The sequence below is a fragment of the Sciurus vulgaris genome (genome assembly GCF_902686455.1).
Source record: "Sciurus vulgaris genome assembly, chromosome: 14".
Lineage (NCBI taxonomy): Eukaryota > Metazoa > Chordata > Mammalia > Rodentia > Sciuridae > Sciurus > Sciurus vulgaris.
The window spans coordinates 49220145-49237710 of record NC_136475.1 but is presented as its reverse complement, the minus strand read 5'-3'; positions in this window follow the sequence as shown (position 1 = coordinate 49237710).

Sequence of the window (17566 nt, the reverse complement as noted above, 5' to 3'; positions counted from 1 at the left end):
TTAGTCAGTAGGGAATATTTTTTTTCCCACAAGGAATTGAACCCAGGATACTTAACCACTGAGCCTCATCCTCAGTACTTTTTATTTTTTATTTTGAGATAAGATCTTGCTAAGTTCCTTAGGGTCTCACTTAATTTCTGAAGCTGGTCTCCAACTTGCAATTTTCCTGCCTCAGCCTCCTGAGTCACTGGGATTACAGACCAATCAATATTGAAATTTGAATAAATCTTTCACCTATGCATGATTTGTAACATCATGCTCTGGTTCTTTGGAAATTATGGTTCACTGAGTTATGTAGATTTTCCATTGTACAATCCATGTGTTGTAACACATTGATTAGAATCACTGTCAATCTCAGTGGAAAGTACTTTTAACTACTGGGAAAACATTAAGCTCACAGTAGTGAATACAAATTTTTGAAAAACATAATTTTTGCTTGATAGGTTAAATTTTATCATTGGCAACAATAATTAAAAATATTGCCAAATACCCAACTATACATTATTATAACTTGTCAATCATTCTTTTAAATAAAAATGACATGCCATGAAAAACTGTCTAGTTCAACTCACTTCTCAAATAATCACATAAGTACTTTTGCTCAAAACAATTGCTGTATATATGCAGCAAATGTGCTTTATGAATACTTCCTGTCTCATCACACAGAATATTAAAAACTTTGTGCTCATGGATCAAGGTTTAATGAAGTAATATTCTTTAATTTTTACCAAGAACATTCTATGTGAATGTTCTTTTTTTAAAACTGTGAGTCCTGTTTGGTGCTACTGCCTGGATTCATACTAGTGCACCAGCATTTTTACCCAGCATTGCTTTTGCACCATCAGTGCAAATGTCAAAACACACACACACACACACACACACACACACACACACACACACAGGCAAGAATAAGCAAAGTAATATCTCACAATTCATTACGTGAAAAGATTTTTGACTTCACAAGCCCCCCCCACCCCCCGCCCGAAGGATCCTTTAGGCAGCTGTGGGTCTGTCCATGGACCATACTTTAAAAACTAATAAGATTTTAAAACTTCGACTAAAGCCAAGAAACGAACAAGTACCATGAGAGTTCATGTTAAGGAGCAGGGACAATCTCTGGCTGGGACTGCAGGCTCCTGCATTTCTATTGTTTTCACTGATCAATCAGAAAGGGAGCCTTAGGGACTGTAGGTATTACTCATACCTGAACACATGGGACTTGTGCAGCCCAACTTAAACACATGTCTTGAGCGGAAGGAAAGACAAGTGGTTACAACTACTTAGATACAACTATAGCAGAAGGACCAAAACAACTTCAAGTTAGAACAGGAAGTCTCTGGACTCTAGAAATTATGTCATTTAAAAAAAAGTTTTTCTAAGCAATATATAGAATGAAGAATAAGTCAGTGATATGATAAAAATGGTTAATGCATTGATTATCTCAACAAGGAAAGAAGGATGAATGAATCCAGGTTTACAAGAAAAACAAAAACTGCCTATGAAAGCCTGATCCAAATAAGAAACATACTTAAGTGTTATATGATTTTCAGCAATCAACAGAGAGAAAGAAAAGATAATCCATCTTGTTGGAGGACAGGAAACTTTTTTGAGTTGTTCGATGAAGTTGACATTGGTTTTGTAGAGAAGGAAATATTTGCATAGTATATGATATGAATACTCCTTTCTAACATGTGTGTATGTGTATATATATAATAAATACATATATAAATATGTGCATAATTAATTGATAAAGTATAAATTTCAATATGATTGTATGAAAACTTGTACATATTATTGGTATTGGAAATGGAGGATTGAAGAGATGAGGTAGGAAGAATAAAAGCCCAAAGAACATCATCAGTAAGGGGGAGTTAAGAGATACAATTGAAAGTTAGTGAAATAAGGAACACAGGAAAACTATTAAGTATTTAAGGAAAGCATTATTTAAAGTTAAAAAGTGAAAGGTAAGAAGAAGATTTAAAAATTAAATTAACTCTCACAAATGGGCAAAAGTAGGAGAGCTAGATACTATGAATGAACTGAATTTTCATTCATAGTGCTGAGTCAATAAAAGAATGCTTAAATGAAATAAATCAAGAAATTAGGATATAAATTATGTTATTTAAACAGCTTTAATATTCAAAATATTTGTTAAGTATTATGGCACAGATACATAATGATCAGAATAGAAAACCATATAATCAGAAGGCACTGGCTGCTTATCAACACTGTCTTTAAAAAAGAGTTAGAGAAGTAACAGAAGAAATAAATGGAACAGACCAAAAAGGAGACAGAGTCGAGGTAGGGAACTGTTGCTTTATATTAAAAGCCCTTCTGTGCTATTTTAATTTTTACTATATGCATATATTATCATAATGAGAAATGATGCGAAAATATTAAAAGCATGTTTCCATCCTATCAGTAATAGGGCCATTTAAAATTATGCCACCATTCTTTTTAATATCAACTTGCAATTGATGTTCAATAGAAATAAATTCAATAAAATATGATGGTAAACATTTCCTTGGTTTAGTAGCAGCTGTTTTTTTTGTCTTTTAATTTGCAATGTATTCTCATATATATTCTCAAGGATATATAAAGGAATTTCTTCAACTTTGAATTTGGGAGATAAATCATAATTTAAATTTCTTTTCCATGATAACAGGGAAGCTATGGAAAATAACCTAAAACCTATAGCTTATCTCTAGGGTACATTTCTTTAAAAGTTATCAATGTTCTTGAATGGTAAGAGATTCTCCAACCAAAATTAAAGATTAGATTGGGGGTTTTATTTTACTTTAATGAATGGGCCCCAATGAACCATAACTTATATTTATATAGCACAATTAACTATCCTTTCTGTTCTTCAGATCACCACAGAGAACAGAAGGCCGACAATAATTACTAGATGTATTTCGAGGACAGTGCTTCACTTGAATTTATGAGCAGTACAATTAGTCACAGATATTGTTGGATGCAGGAAATAAGTCCATGAAAAATGATCTCCCAAATAACATAGATCCCTGCACTAAACAGTATTTTGATGTGGACTAACACAATATAAAGGTATCTAAAGTCAGTACAAATGATTATAGAAGAAAAAAGCTGTAAAAATGTAGAATTTACTTGCAATTTCATGTTGCAAAACTGAGAATTGTGTAGAATTGTGTATAGATTTATAAATGTGAGAATTTTTAAATATTTCTTGGACATGTTGCATCCATATTGTTACATATCAAGGTGTAAAGTTGTGGGAGGTAGAACTCAGAATCCCAGAATGCTTGAATATATTTGGAGGAGGGCCTAATATAGAACAGTTTTAAAATTACAGCCCATTTAACTTAAACACCCCAGCTTAAATCAATTTTCTTCCTCTGCGTAATGTAGGACTGTCTTTGTGCAGTAGTTTTACTCTCCAGGGTCAAATAAAATAGTATTTCAGGCCATCCTGCCCTCTTCCTTGTATGTTTTAAACTTTCAAGTGGTAGTTCCTTCTATGTTTGTGTTTAATTATTTTGTAAATCTCATAGAATATAAACATGCTATAATATTTATACATACTTTGGTCAGACATATTATAGAAGCACTAGAATTTCTACGGATATCCACATAATGTAGCTTTTAGAAATGGGGAAAACATCTCACCAACAGAGCAATATTGAATTATTCAAATCATATAGCTTCATGTATTGATGTATGTCTTCAACAGCCTAATCAACAGCAAAGATGGGAAGTTAATAACTAAAAGCTTTGATTATCTTGAATCAAATAGGTAAACTTTCAAGGTTGCAAAATTTATAAAAATAGATAAGGAATTTTTCATGATCCTGGGGTTTGAACCCAGGGCCTCACACATGCTAGGCAAGTGCATTAACACTGAAATACACTCCCAGCCCCTTACATGTTTTTTAAACTACTGATTAAGTCTTTTGTTAAGTTAAAACCATAAGTTGTAGCAAACATTCATAGGAAGATACCAAGATTTAGTTTTGGAGTCAGAATAAGCTTATGATTTAAAGAAACAAGGTTAATATAAGTCATGTACTAAAACACTTCACCCAGAAGTATAAAGTATTTAAAGCACAGTTCTAAAAGGGTCTTATGACATTTTAAATGGATGAGTATTAACAACTGTTTTAAACCCCATTAATTCTACCTAAGAAAGCAAATTTAATGCACCAGCTTTTCCCCCATTTATTCAATTATTTATTCATCATTCATCCTATAAATATTTATTGAGCTCTGTGCTTTTACACTACTGAAGAGAAGGCAGAGACATAAAACATATGCCATAATACTGTGTGATAAGCATTCCTGGTTATTTACCAAGTTAGGCCACGCACAAGAACAAATAAGGTTAATTACCAAAACTCTCTCAATAATGTTACTTCCAAAATAACCAAGTTAAAAAAAAAAAAAGTTGCCCTCATTAGGTTTCATTATACATAAAAGAACTGGCAAGTGGAAAACTCTAGAATTATATTTACATTAGGGAAAATTAGGCAAGATGCCTATCTTCTTAAAGTTATATTCATTTAATGGACACACATTCTTCATCTTTTTCTTCAGTTATAGGAATTCTTAAAAGGCATTGTAACAGGATCATTTTAATAAGTGAAAGGACCATCATATAGAAAATGAGTAAATTATTCTCAGTTTAGTATTTCACTATTTACTTATTTATTTATTTATTTATTTTTGCCTCAGGCTTTAGGGACATTAAAGCCATGTTATAAATCCTGGTCACTGCTTTTTTCTAAAGAGCAAAAATGAGAGTGTATTAGCATCTCAGTGGTTGCCTCAATAATGACAAAACAGTTGCTCATTACTGCTCATTAGTTTCATATTAGATTCATTTGCAATAGCAATACATCTTCTATTCATACTCAATTGCAAAACAACAGATATGATTTGACACCTGCTGTACAACAGAATTCATTAGATAGTAATAATACAAATAGAAATTCAGAGGATGGACTTATATTTGCTTCTATGATGACTCTGCATAGGAAAAGACCTCCCAAATTATCTAGGCTAGAATAAGATAAATATGCACAGCAGATGATCAAGGTTTTCAAATACTGAATTCTCTGTTTTTCTATCTATAAAAAGGTTCTAGTTACACAGTGTAATATTTTAATGAGTGGCATAATTTCCAAAATAATGAAGCATTTCTTACAGATGGAATGAAATATTAAAAAAGCATACTGAATAAAAAGAAATCCAAGATAATGTTTAGACCACAATATAAACTAAATTATTTTTTGTCCATTTGATATTTTTTCATACATTTATGCCTTAATCCATGGGGAAGAATCAGGTTTCTAAGTGTATCTAATCAGTCCTCTGATATTCAATTATGTTGTTTACTTGAACTCCTTGTGGCTATTGCCACATGTCACTGCATATAATAAAAGAAGAAATTTCCAATTATTATTCTTTTGTTTAGATTCATGCCACCTAAATCACCCAAATGCAGCACACAACTTCAACATGAAATGAGTGTTTTTGCTCCTCTGAAATGTTTTCGAAGGGGAATCTAAATTTTTCTAGTAGGGAAATCTACAATTTTTAGCATAATTATGTCCCATGCAATACATAGGAAACATTTATAACAGTTATTGTTTATCTGAAATTCAAATTTGACTTTTCCTTGCAATTCTAAAACAGTGCACCACATTCTCTAATTGTTTCAGCAACCTTCCTTTCTTCTCATCAAATACCATAGTGTCTGGGGCCTATAATTTCAGCTCTACTTCTAATCAAGGCTGAATCAAGGCAGTTAGGGTTTATATTATTTTTTGGACAAAATTATGTTACATAATAAATTGCTCATTCTAACTGGTTAGACCTTGTTGCTGAGGTCATTTTATAAACTGGGTTCTTAGTGTTCTTAGTGCTGTCTTTGAACAGATATACGGCATTTCTATTTCCATACCGTCATCACTCATACATGAGGAAAGGTATTCCTTGTTCACACTACTTCAGAGATTAATAGCTTTGGCATTGACTCAGAATCCTATATTTAGAATACACAACCAATGTAACTTCACATCACGTACAACCACAAAAATGGGAAGTTATACTCCATGCATGTATGATATGTCAAAATACATTCTACTGTCATGTATATCTAAAAAGAACAAATACGAAATTTAAAAAAGAACTCTACATTTAGTAGTCAATTAATTCTCCTCTTTTCGTGCTCTGCCCACCTCCTTCCCCTACACGCACACACATGCACATGCACACACATGCGTGCGGGCACACACACACACACACACACACACACACACACACACTTCTGATGCATAAACTTGTTCCAATTTCAACCCAGCTAGCTCTTGAAGTGATGGAAAAATTAAATTACTGTGTATTATTTGAAGACGTGATGCTTTCTATGAGTTGGATGATTTTAAAAAATGTATTATTGAGTGGTTCAATAGAAAAATGAAGTAATCTATTCATTTCAAGATTGGGAAATGAACCCCTTACTGAAACCTTTTTATTAGAATGGCAATTGACTGTTTTTCTAATGGGCAATTGTAATAGTTTTAGCCCATAAAACACATCCAGACATTACTCTGAAATGGAGAGTGATATTTAAAATAAAGATGTTTGTACTTGAGCTTCACGAACAACCAAAGAATTATACCCTTGGACATGTTGTTAATGCATATACATTTAGAAGTGTCACATTTTACTGAAACTTTAATCATCAGGTGCTGTCTCTGATGATGACATAAACATGATTTACTAAAAAAATCAGTTTTTGCATACAAATGACATGTGTCATTTGTTTGGGGTTTTCTTCATAAAAAGTTATATTATTTTCTTATTATTCTTTAGTAAATTTTGAGCAGTCACAGCAAGTATAGTAACTTACAGGCCAGTTAGTTGGTCATTATTCTAATTCCAGAGACCACTTTGTTGGCCACATGAAATTTCACACCTTAAAGTCAAAGAAATGCATAAAGATTCAGAGGTAAACATTCATGCAATGAATCAAAGGTTTGCAATTTTAATTATCATCAAGAAAATATTAAGGATTGTCCGATACATTGTATTCTGATTGAGATGGGAGTATATGATTAGCCAGGTCAATCTATAGAGATTTAAATGCAAAAACTATTTTTTCAAGAAACATGCTTGTCATCGCCAATGGTAGAGTTAGTACCTGATGATAAAAGATCCAGTAAAATATGACATTTCTAAATGTGTATGCATCTAATAATATAACTCCATAACTTTTAAAGCAATATGCTAAAAATACAAAAAGAAATAGACAAATCCACAATCACAGTGGTTACTTTAACAAACCCATCTCTGTAAATGAGAGAACACATGAAAAAATAAGAATATAGATGATTTTAAAAACACAAGTAACAAATTTTGGTACAGTGTTCTGAATTTAACAGTCACAGAATAAATCTGCAAATTAACATTGAAATTTTTTTAATGGCCATTAAGTTGTAACAACTGTCAAAGAACTGAAATTATACCGAGTATGTTCTCTACTCACAGTGGAACTGAGCTAGAAATCAATTTACAAAAAGATAACTAAAAACTCATGCTGGAAATTAAGAAAAAGCAATTATACAATGATCGAATAAGATCTAAATAACACAAGGATCAAAGATGAACTTTGATCTCAGAAATTAGAAAATATTTTCTACAGATAAAATTACAAAACATAAAATGTAAAGGAAGGAAGGGAGGAAGGGAAGAAAGAAAGAAGGAAGAGAGGAAAAAGGAGGAAATCAATAATCTAAGAAACCAATTCATCTGATTCACATGGTTAGTTTAGAAAGATATGCAGCCACTACATCCCCTCTCCTGCAAAAAGAAATGAAATAACAAACATATGAGCAGAAATTAGTGAAATAGAAAACAAAGATATAACACAGAAAAACGAGAAAATTGTTAATACATAATTCAGTAGAGTGTTGATACCTGATAAAGGAGGAAAGGGAATGTTCTGTTCAAATTGCTGTATCAAAGTACCTGAGACTAGGTAATGTTTAAAGAACAGAAATCAATTTGCTCACAGTTCTGAAGGCTGTGAACCTCCAGATCAAGCTGCTGGCAGGTCTGGTTGTCTGGTGAGGGCTCTGTGACCCTGAGTCCTCTGAAAGGAAGGAATGCTGTACCCTTACATGACAAGAGGGTGGGAGAGCAAAAGGTATGGATTTTCAAATTCTCTCCATGAGACCCTTTTAGAAGGGTACATAATCCTATTCACAAGGGAGTAGCCCTCAGGACCCAATCACCTCTTAAAATCCCCATCCTTAATATTATCACATGGGCAACACCTGAATCTTTGAGGAGACACATTCAAACCCTAACAAGGGATATCAATCAAAGAGGTATGTAGCAAGGGGGTTTCAAAGTTCTAGGTAATACTCAGTTCCTTAATTTTTTTTTTTTTTTTTTGTACCAGGGATTGAACTCAGGGACATTCAACCTCTGAGCCACATCCCCAGCCCTATTTTGTATTCTGTTCAGAGACAGGGTCTCAGTTGTTTAGCACCTCACTGTTGCTGAGGCTGGCTTTGAACTCTCCATCCTCCTGCCTTAGCCTCCCAAGCCACTGGGATTACAGATGTGCACCACTGTGCCTGGCTCAGCTCCTTAATCTTCGAACTGCATATGCCTGTTAGCCTCCCTATGGTATGTATTTTTCAGAATTTTGAAAATTGTAAGCAAACTTGAGTTTTCTTCCTACAACAGACTGATCTGCTTTGTTTCTCATTCATTAACTTCTGTTTTTGTATAGATTGACTTTTAAAAATCTTTTCCTATTTATACCATCTATTTAATGCTTTATTTATTTATCTATTGTTGAGTAATTTGTATAAGGCTATTATTTTCTTCATAAGCTGCTGAAGTCCTTACAATGACCTAAAATGAGCTACATGATCTATGTCTTCCACCAGCCCTTGGAACTTATTTCCTACTACTCTCTCTCTTTTTGTGCATTATGCTCCAACTACCCTGGTCATTTTGATTTTTCATGAACATCTCAGGTATGGTCCCCTATTATGTCTTTTGCAAGGACATTCTCTACCTAGAGTGCTATTTCCCCAGAGATGCTCAAAACTTATTAGTTAACTCCTTCAATTCTGTGCTCATGTCACCTTATCCATAGGGCTGTCAATAGAAATAACAATCAGAGAGAGATTCTTCAAAGAATAATTATATTTGTTTGAAAGTAACACAGTTTCATATTGTGAATATGTGTGCCATAGTGAACTATGATTGTATTCAGGGAAGACAAAGCAGAGTTTTTAAAGGTAAAGTGAGGATTGCATCTGGTGTTTTGGAACAATAATCCTTGTCTACAAGGATTAATAACACAGGTGGTGCTGGTTCAAAGTGGAAAAATAGCTGCTGGGCAAATGTTCTGGCAGAAGTATTTTTTGCAAGGTTGTGGTTGTAGCAGAGTTTTTTGTGATAGTTACTCTCAGGCAATTGTGCATGAGAATCTTTACTTCATAACCTCTTGACTTTTTTTTTTTTTTTTTTTTTTTTTTTTTTTTTTTTTTGCTAGGGTTGACACAAGTGATTCCATGCTTATTCCATCAACATTCACAGGGACTGCCTTGCCTATCTATGTAAGATTTCAGCTACACCTCCTCTTGACTTGGCACTTCCAGTTCACCTCACCCACTCTATACCTTTGTACACTTGCCCCCCTCTATCATATTACATAATTACTTATTTACCATGTTCATTGTTCATTATCAATTGCCTTTGCACTTAATATGAACTTTAAAAGTTCTCATAATGTTTAAGTCAGTTGGAACTTTTTTTTATCACTAGCAAAATAAAGACATCTGACAGAAGGTCCCTATTTATGTTTATTGCTAGTGTTTCTATTAATTTGTAACCATTTATTCCTGTGTAAATAATTGTTCAGCTTCCTCTTTTAAACATTTATAGAGTCAACTGTATCATCATCTTCCTTTTTTATTGCCCTGTACATTCATTTCTTAAGCTGTATTCCATCAGTTAAATAATTTGGACTTACATTTTACCCTGAGATTTGAACTATCAAAGTAGGCTCAGGCTAATATGGATATTACACAAGAGGTAACACAAATCTTTACTAATAATTCATAGGATACTAGCAAGAACCAAGAGAGACATATTCTTTTTGAAAAGCCCAAATCCTTTAGTCACAGCTTTCAAAACATCCCTTTCTCATGCATTAGGGCAACTTGGGTTGAGATATCAAAGGAGATCTGAACAACAGCTGTGGGAACCTCTTTCTCAAAGAAATGATTTTGGGTTTGTGGGTCCCTAACTTTATACTCAGTTACACAGAATATGTCTGTGTTACCATATTCTGGTCTCCAGTAAATCAAGCCCCATAAATCTAAAATTTACAGGTTGATTTATAGTAAGAAATGTAGACAGACCAGGTATATCCTGCTAAAAAGCATTTTTTTTAAGATAGACATTCTCCAGTGTCTTTCCCCTAATAAATATCAACATCATGATTTATAAGATCTGGTAAAGGTGGTCAATGTCACTGAATAGGTAAGAAATAAGCCACAGTTGGCTTATGCCACACCACAATAAATCTCCATTTATTTATTTAATGTCGTACATATGTACCACATCATAAAACATATACAAAAATAGAACCTTAAATGGCAAAAGTTAAAAATGTAATAAATATTTAAATATTGCTTTATATATTAAAAGTCCTTATGCCCTCTCTAAAATTTTATTTATAAAGTTTACAGTAATGAAAATTGTTATTAGTGCTGCTATTTCATTGAATATGCCACACTGGTTTTGAAAATCTTGGTTTAATACTTTCTGATACAATGTCTTAAAATCTGATCTAGGTTTTGAATATTTTCTAGTACTCGCAAATATAACTGAAAAGAATTACATCCAAAGAAATGCAAATCCAAGTAGAGCAAGTGCCAGATTAGTTGTGCTTATTAAATCATACCAACTCACAAGGCAGCTTTTTGTCAAAATTTAGCTAGTAGATTTCTATATCCCTTGTTGTCAATCAGTTTTTCTTGCAAGATAATCAGAATGTGGCGTAATTTTATATTTTTAACAAATGGTTTAAAAACTCATTGAAATTCCTCATATGCAAGATTTTTAACTATGTTGGAAAATTTTGTTTCCAAGTTTTTAAAGTATGAAAATATGTGAATTATCAATAACAGTCTACATCATTATCAGCAATGAGGGAATTATTTCCATACATTCAGTTTCTCCTTATCATGAGTTTCTTTTCTTTTCTTTTCTTTCTTTTTTTTTTTTTTTTTTTTTTTTTTTTTTTTTTGAAAGATGTTACTTTCTCACTTGTTAATAAAATTTTACTTTACACTGAAAGGTCAGATTAGCGTGTTTATTTTCTGTAGAATATACACCAACTTGCAGTCCACAAAAAGACATTTGTTTTTTAACATCTAGAGGCCTTTCATGTGTTTATTCTTTTTACATCTATTTTGCCATGAATTCATAGGGAATATGTTCCAGCAACTCAGGCTTCTTTCCACTTAGTTCTCACAAAGTGTGCTTCTCTGGGCAGAGCAGGCTGGTGCTTCACTTGAATCTTGGTCCTTTCTCTTTGGCGTCACTTTTTTCTGATCATTTTGCTTCACACATTTTGGGAAGCTATTTCAGCTCTTACAGTGCTTAATGTACTCAGTACACATTCATTTGCTAAGAATTTTGCCCTTAACTTGTTTACTTGCAACACGGCAAAAGACAGGCTGGGTACATCGTAGACTCTCACAGCTTGACCATGGTATCTATAGAGTATTTTTCATTCTTTAGTTTTTTTTTTATTTGTTCTAATTAATGACACATGACAGAAGAATGCATTTTGACACATTGTACACAAATGGAGCACGACTTTTAAGTTCTCTAGTTGTACACGATGCAGAGTCTCACCATTCATGCAATTGTACATATATGTAAGGTAATGTTTGTCTAATTCCACCATCTCTCCCACCCTATACCCACTGCCTTCCCCTTAGTGCCTTCTTCCCAATCTAAAGTTCCTCCATTCTTCTCTTGCCCCACCATTATGGATCACCATCCACATACCAGACAAAACATTTGACCTTTGGTTTGCGGGGGTTGGCTTATGTCGTTTAGCATAATATTCTCCAACTCCATACATTTACCTGCAAATGCCATAATTTCTTTGTCTTTAAGGCTGAGCACTATTTAATTGTGTATATATACCACAGTTTCTTTATCCACTCATCTATTGAAGGGCATCTAGGTTGGTTCCACAGTTTAGCTATTGGGAATTGAGCTGCTATAAACATTGATGTGATTGCATCACTGTAGTATGTTGATTTTATGTCCTTTGGGTATAAACTGAGTAGTGGGATAACTGGGTCAAATGGTGGGTCCGTTCCAAGTTTTCTAAGGAATTTCCGTACTGCTTTCCAGAGTAGTTGCACCAATTTGCAGTCCCACCAGCAATGTATGAATGTACCTTTCCCCCCACATCCTCACCAACACCTTTTGTTACTAATATTCTTGATAATTGCCATTCTGACTGGAGTGAAATGAAATCTTACAGTAGTTTGGATTTGCATTTCTCTAATTGCAAGAGATGTTGAACATTTTTTCATATATTTGTTGATTGATTATATATCTTCTTCTGTGAAGTGTCTGCTCAGTTTCTTAACCCATTTATTGATTGGGTTATTGGGGGGGGGGGGTTGGGGGTTCTTTACATATCCTAGAGATTGGTGCTCTATCTGATGTGCACATGGTAAAGATTTTCTCCCATTCTGTAGGTTCTCTCTTCATGTTATTGATTGTTTCCTTTGCTGAGAAGAAGCTCTTTAGTTTGAATCCATTCCATTTATTGATTCTTGATTTTATTTCTTGCCCTTTAGGAGTCTTCTTATGGCAGTCAGGTCTTAAGCCCACATGAATGAAGATGTGGGCAGGTCTACTTTTTCTTCTATTAGGCACAGGGTCTCTGCTCTAATTCCTAGGACCTTGATCCACTTTGAGTTCATTTTTGCAGGGTGAGAGACAGGGGTTTAATTTTATTTTGTTGCATATGGATTTCCAGTTTTCCTAGCACCATTTGTTGAAGAGGCTATCTTTCCTCCGATGTAGGTTTTTGGCACCTTTATCTAGTATGAGATAACTGTATTTATGTGGGATTGTCTCTTGTGTCTTCTATTCTGTACCATTGGTCTTCATGTCTATTTTGGTGCCAAATACCATGCCATTTTTGTTACTATAGCTCTGTAATATAATGTACAGTATTGTGTTGCCTCCTGCTTTACTCTTCTTGCTAAGGATTTCTTTGTCTATTCTGGGTCTCTTATTTTTCCAAAAGAATTTCATGATTGCTTTTTCTAGTTCTATGAAAAATATCATTGGGATTTTAATCATATTAAATCTGTATAACAGTTTTGGTAGTATGGTCATTTTGACAATTTTAATTCTGCCTATCCAAGAACATGGGAGATCTTTCCATCTTTTAAGTTCTTCTTTAATTTCTTTCTTTAGTATTTTTAAGTTTTCATTATAAAGGTCTTTCACCTCTTATTAATTCCCAAATATTTTTTTGAAGCTATTGTGAATGGGGTAGTTTTCCTAATTTCTCTTCCAGAGAATTCATCACTAATGTATTAAAATGCATTTGATTTATGGGAGTTGATTTCATATCCTGCTACTTTGCTGCATTTGTTGATTAGTTCTAGAAGTTTTCTGGTGGAATTTTTTGAATCCTCTAAATATAGAATCATATCATTGGCAAATAGTGATCATGTGAGTTCCTCCTTTCCTATTCACATACCTTTAATTTCTTTGGTCTGTCTAATTACTCTAGCTAGAGTTTCAAGGACTATGTTGAATAGAGTGGTAAAAGAGGGAATCCCTGTCTTGTTCCAGTTTTTAGAAGGAATGCTTTTAATTTTTCTCCATTTAGAATGATGTTGGCCTGGGGCTTAGCATAGATAGCTTTTACAATGTTTAGGTATGTTCCTACAATTCCTGTTTTTTCTAGTGTTTTGAACATGAAGGGGTGCTGTATTTTATCAAATGCTTTTTCTGCATCTATTGAGATGATCATATGATTTTTATATTTAAGTCTATTTATGTGATGAATTATGTTTATTGATTTCTGCCAGTATTTTGTTTAGGATTTTTGCATCTATATTCATCAGGGATATTGTTCTAAAGTTTTCTTTCCTTTATGAGTATCAGAGTGATACTAGCCTCATAGAATGAGTTTGGAAGTGTTCCCTCCTTTTCTATTTCCTGGAATACTTTGAAGAGTATTGGTATTAGTTCTTCTTTAAAGGTCTTGTAGAATTCGACTGAGCTTTTCTTGGTTGGTAGGCTTTTGATGGCTTCTTCTATTTCGGTGCTTGAAATTGATCTGTTTAATTGTGTACGTATTCCTGATTCAGTCGGGAGAATCATATGTCTCTAAAACTTTGTCAATGTCTTTGATATTTTCTATTTTGTTGGAGTATAGATTTTCAAAGTAGCTTCTAATTATGCTATGTATTTCAAATGGTGTCTGTCATGATCTTTCCTTTTTCATCACAAATTCTAGTAATTTGAGTTTTTTCTCTCTTCTTTGTTTGTGTGGCTAAGAGTTTATCAATTTTGTTTACTTTTTCAAAGAACCAACTTTTTGTTTTGTCAATTTTTTGAATTGTTTCTTTTGTTTCAATTTCATTGATTTCAGCTCTGATTTTAATTATTTCCTGTCTTCTACTATTTTGGGTGTTGATCTGTTCTTTTTCTAGGGCTTTGAGATGTAATATGAGATCATTTAGTTGTTGACTTTTTATTCTTTTAATGTATGAGTCCAATGCCATTAACTTTCCTCTTAGTACTGCTTTCAGAGTGTCCCAGAGATTTAGATATGTTGTGTTGCTATTCTCATTTAACTCTAAGAATTTTTTTATTTTTTCCCTGATGTCTTATGTTAACATTGCATCATTCAATAGCATATTATTTAGTCTCCAGATTTAGGAGTAATTTTTGTTTGTATTTCATTGTTGATTTCTAATTGCATTCTATTATGGTCTGATAGGGTGCAAGGTAGTATCTCTATTTTTTTTTTTTCTTTTTTGTATTTACTAATGGCTTCTTTGTGGCATAGCATATAGTCTATTTTGGAGAAGGATCCATGAATTGATGAGAAGAAAGTATATTCGCTCAATGATGAATGAAATACTCTGTAAATGTCCATTAAGTTTATATCATTGATTGTATTATTTAGTTCTATAGTTTCTTTGTTCAGTTTTTGTTTGAAGGATTTATCCAGTGGTGAGAGTGGTGTGTTAAAGTCCCCTACTATTATTGTGTTTTGGTCTATTTGATTCTTAAAATTGAGGAAGATTTGTTTGATGTACATAGATGCTCCCTTGTTTGGGGCATAAATATTTAAAATCATTATGTCTTGCTGATTTATGCTTCCCTTAAGCAGTATGAAATGTCCTTATTTATCCCTTCTGACTAACATAGGATTGCAGTCTACTTTATCTGATATGAGGATGGAGACCCCTGCATTTTTACTGAGTCCATGTGCATAGTATGTTTTTTCCCATCCTTTCACCTTTAGTCTGTGGATGTCTTTCTCTGTGAGATGAATCTCTTGAAGGTAGCATGTTGCTGGGTCTTTCTTTTTAATCCAATCTGCCAGTCTATGTCTTTTGATTATTGAATTTAGGCCATTAACATTCAGGGATACTATTGTGATATGATTTGTATTCCTGGTCATTTTGGCTTATTTTTGGTTTTTAACTTGACTTGGTTTCTCCTTTGATTGACTTTTCCTTTAGCGTAGCTCCTCACTTTGCTGACTTGTATTGTTTTTTGGATCCTCTAAGTATAGAATCATGTCATTGGCAAATAGTGACAGCTTGAGTTCTTCTTTTCCTATTTGTATCCCTTTAATTTCCTTGGTCTGTCATTTGCTCTGGATAGTGTTTCAAGGACAATGTTGAATAGAAGTGGTGAAAGAGAGCATCCCTGTCTTATTCCAGTTTTTAGAGGGAATGCTTTCAGTTTTTCTCCATTAAGAATGATTTTGACTCCGGGTTTAGCATAGATAGCCTTTACAGTGTTGAGGTATGATCCTACTCTCCCTATTTTTTCTAGTGCTTTGAGTATGAAGGGGTGCTGTCTTTTATCAAATCCTTTTTTCTGCATCTATTGAAATAACTAATAATCTTAACTTTAAGTCTATTGATGTGATGAATTACATTTATTGATTTCTGGATGTTGAACTAACCTTGCACCCCTGGGATGAACCCCACTTGACATGGTGCACTATCTTTTTAATATGTTTTTGTATGCAATTAGCCAAAATTTTATTAAGAATTTTTGCATATATGTTCATCAGGGATATTGGTCTAAAGTTTTCTTTCCTTGATGTGTTTTTGTCTGGTTTGATATCAGGGTGATACTAGCCTCATTGAATGAGTTTGAAAGGGCTCCCTCCTTTTCCATTTCATGGCATAGTGTTAGGAGCATTGGTATTAGTTCTTCTTGGAAGGTCTTGTACAACTTGACTGAGAATGTGTCTGGTCCTGGGCTTCTCTTCACTGGTATGCTTTTGATGTTATCTTCTATTTAATTGCTTGAAATTGATCTGTTTAAATTATGCATGCCCTCCTGATTCACTTTGGGTAGGTCACATGTCTCTAGAAATTTGTTGATGGCTTTGAGATTTTCTATTATATTAGAGTATAAATTTTCAAAATAGTTTCTAATTATCTTCAATATTTCTGTGGTTTCTGTGGTGATATTCCTTTTTCATCATGAATTTTAGTAATTTGAGTTTTCTCTCTATTAATGCAGCTAAGGGTTTATTAATTTTATTTATTTTTTCAAAGAACCAACTTTTCATTTTGTCAATTTTTTCAATTGTTTCTTTTGTTTCAATTTCACTGATTTCAGTTTTGATTTTAATTATTTTCTGTCTTCTGCTAGTTTGGGTGTTGATTTGTTCTTTTTCTAGGGCTTTGAGCTATAATGTTAGATCATTTATTTGTTGACCTTTTATTCTTTTAATGAATGAGCTCAACGCAATGAACTTTTCTCTTAGCACTGCCTTCATAGTGCCCCAGATATTTTGATATTTTATATCTGTGTTCTCTGGGTCTGGGTCTAAAAAATTTTTTAACTCCTCCCTAATATCTTCTGTTATCCATTCATCATTTAATAGTATATTATTTAGTCTCCAGGTGTTGGAGTAGCTTCTATTTTTTATTTTATCACTGATTTCTAGTTTCATTCCATTTTGATCTGATAATGTAAGGTAGTATCTCTATGTTTTGTATTTGCTTAGAGTTGCTTCGTGCATGACATATGGTCTATTTTAGAGAAGGATCCAAGTGCTGGTGAAAAAAAAGTGTATTTGCTCATTGATGGATGAAATATTCTATATATGTCTGTTAATTCTAAATTATTGGTTGTATTATTTAGTTTATATAGTTTCTTTGTTTAGTTTTTGTTTGAAAGATGTACCCAGTTGTGAGAGAGGTGTTTTAAAGTCACCCAGTATTAATGCATTGTGGTCTATTTGATTCTTGAA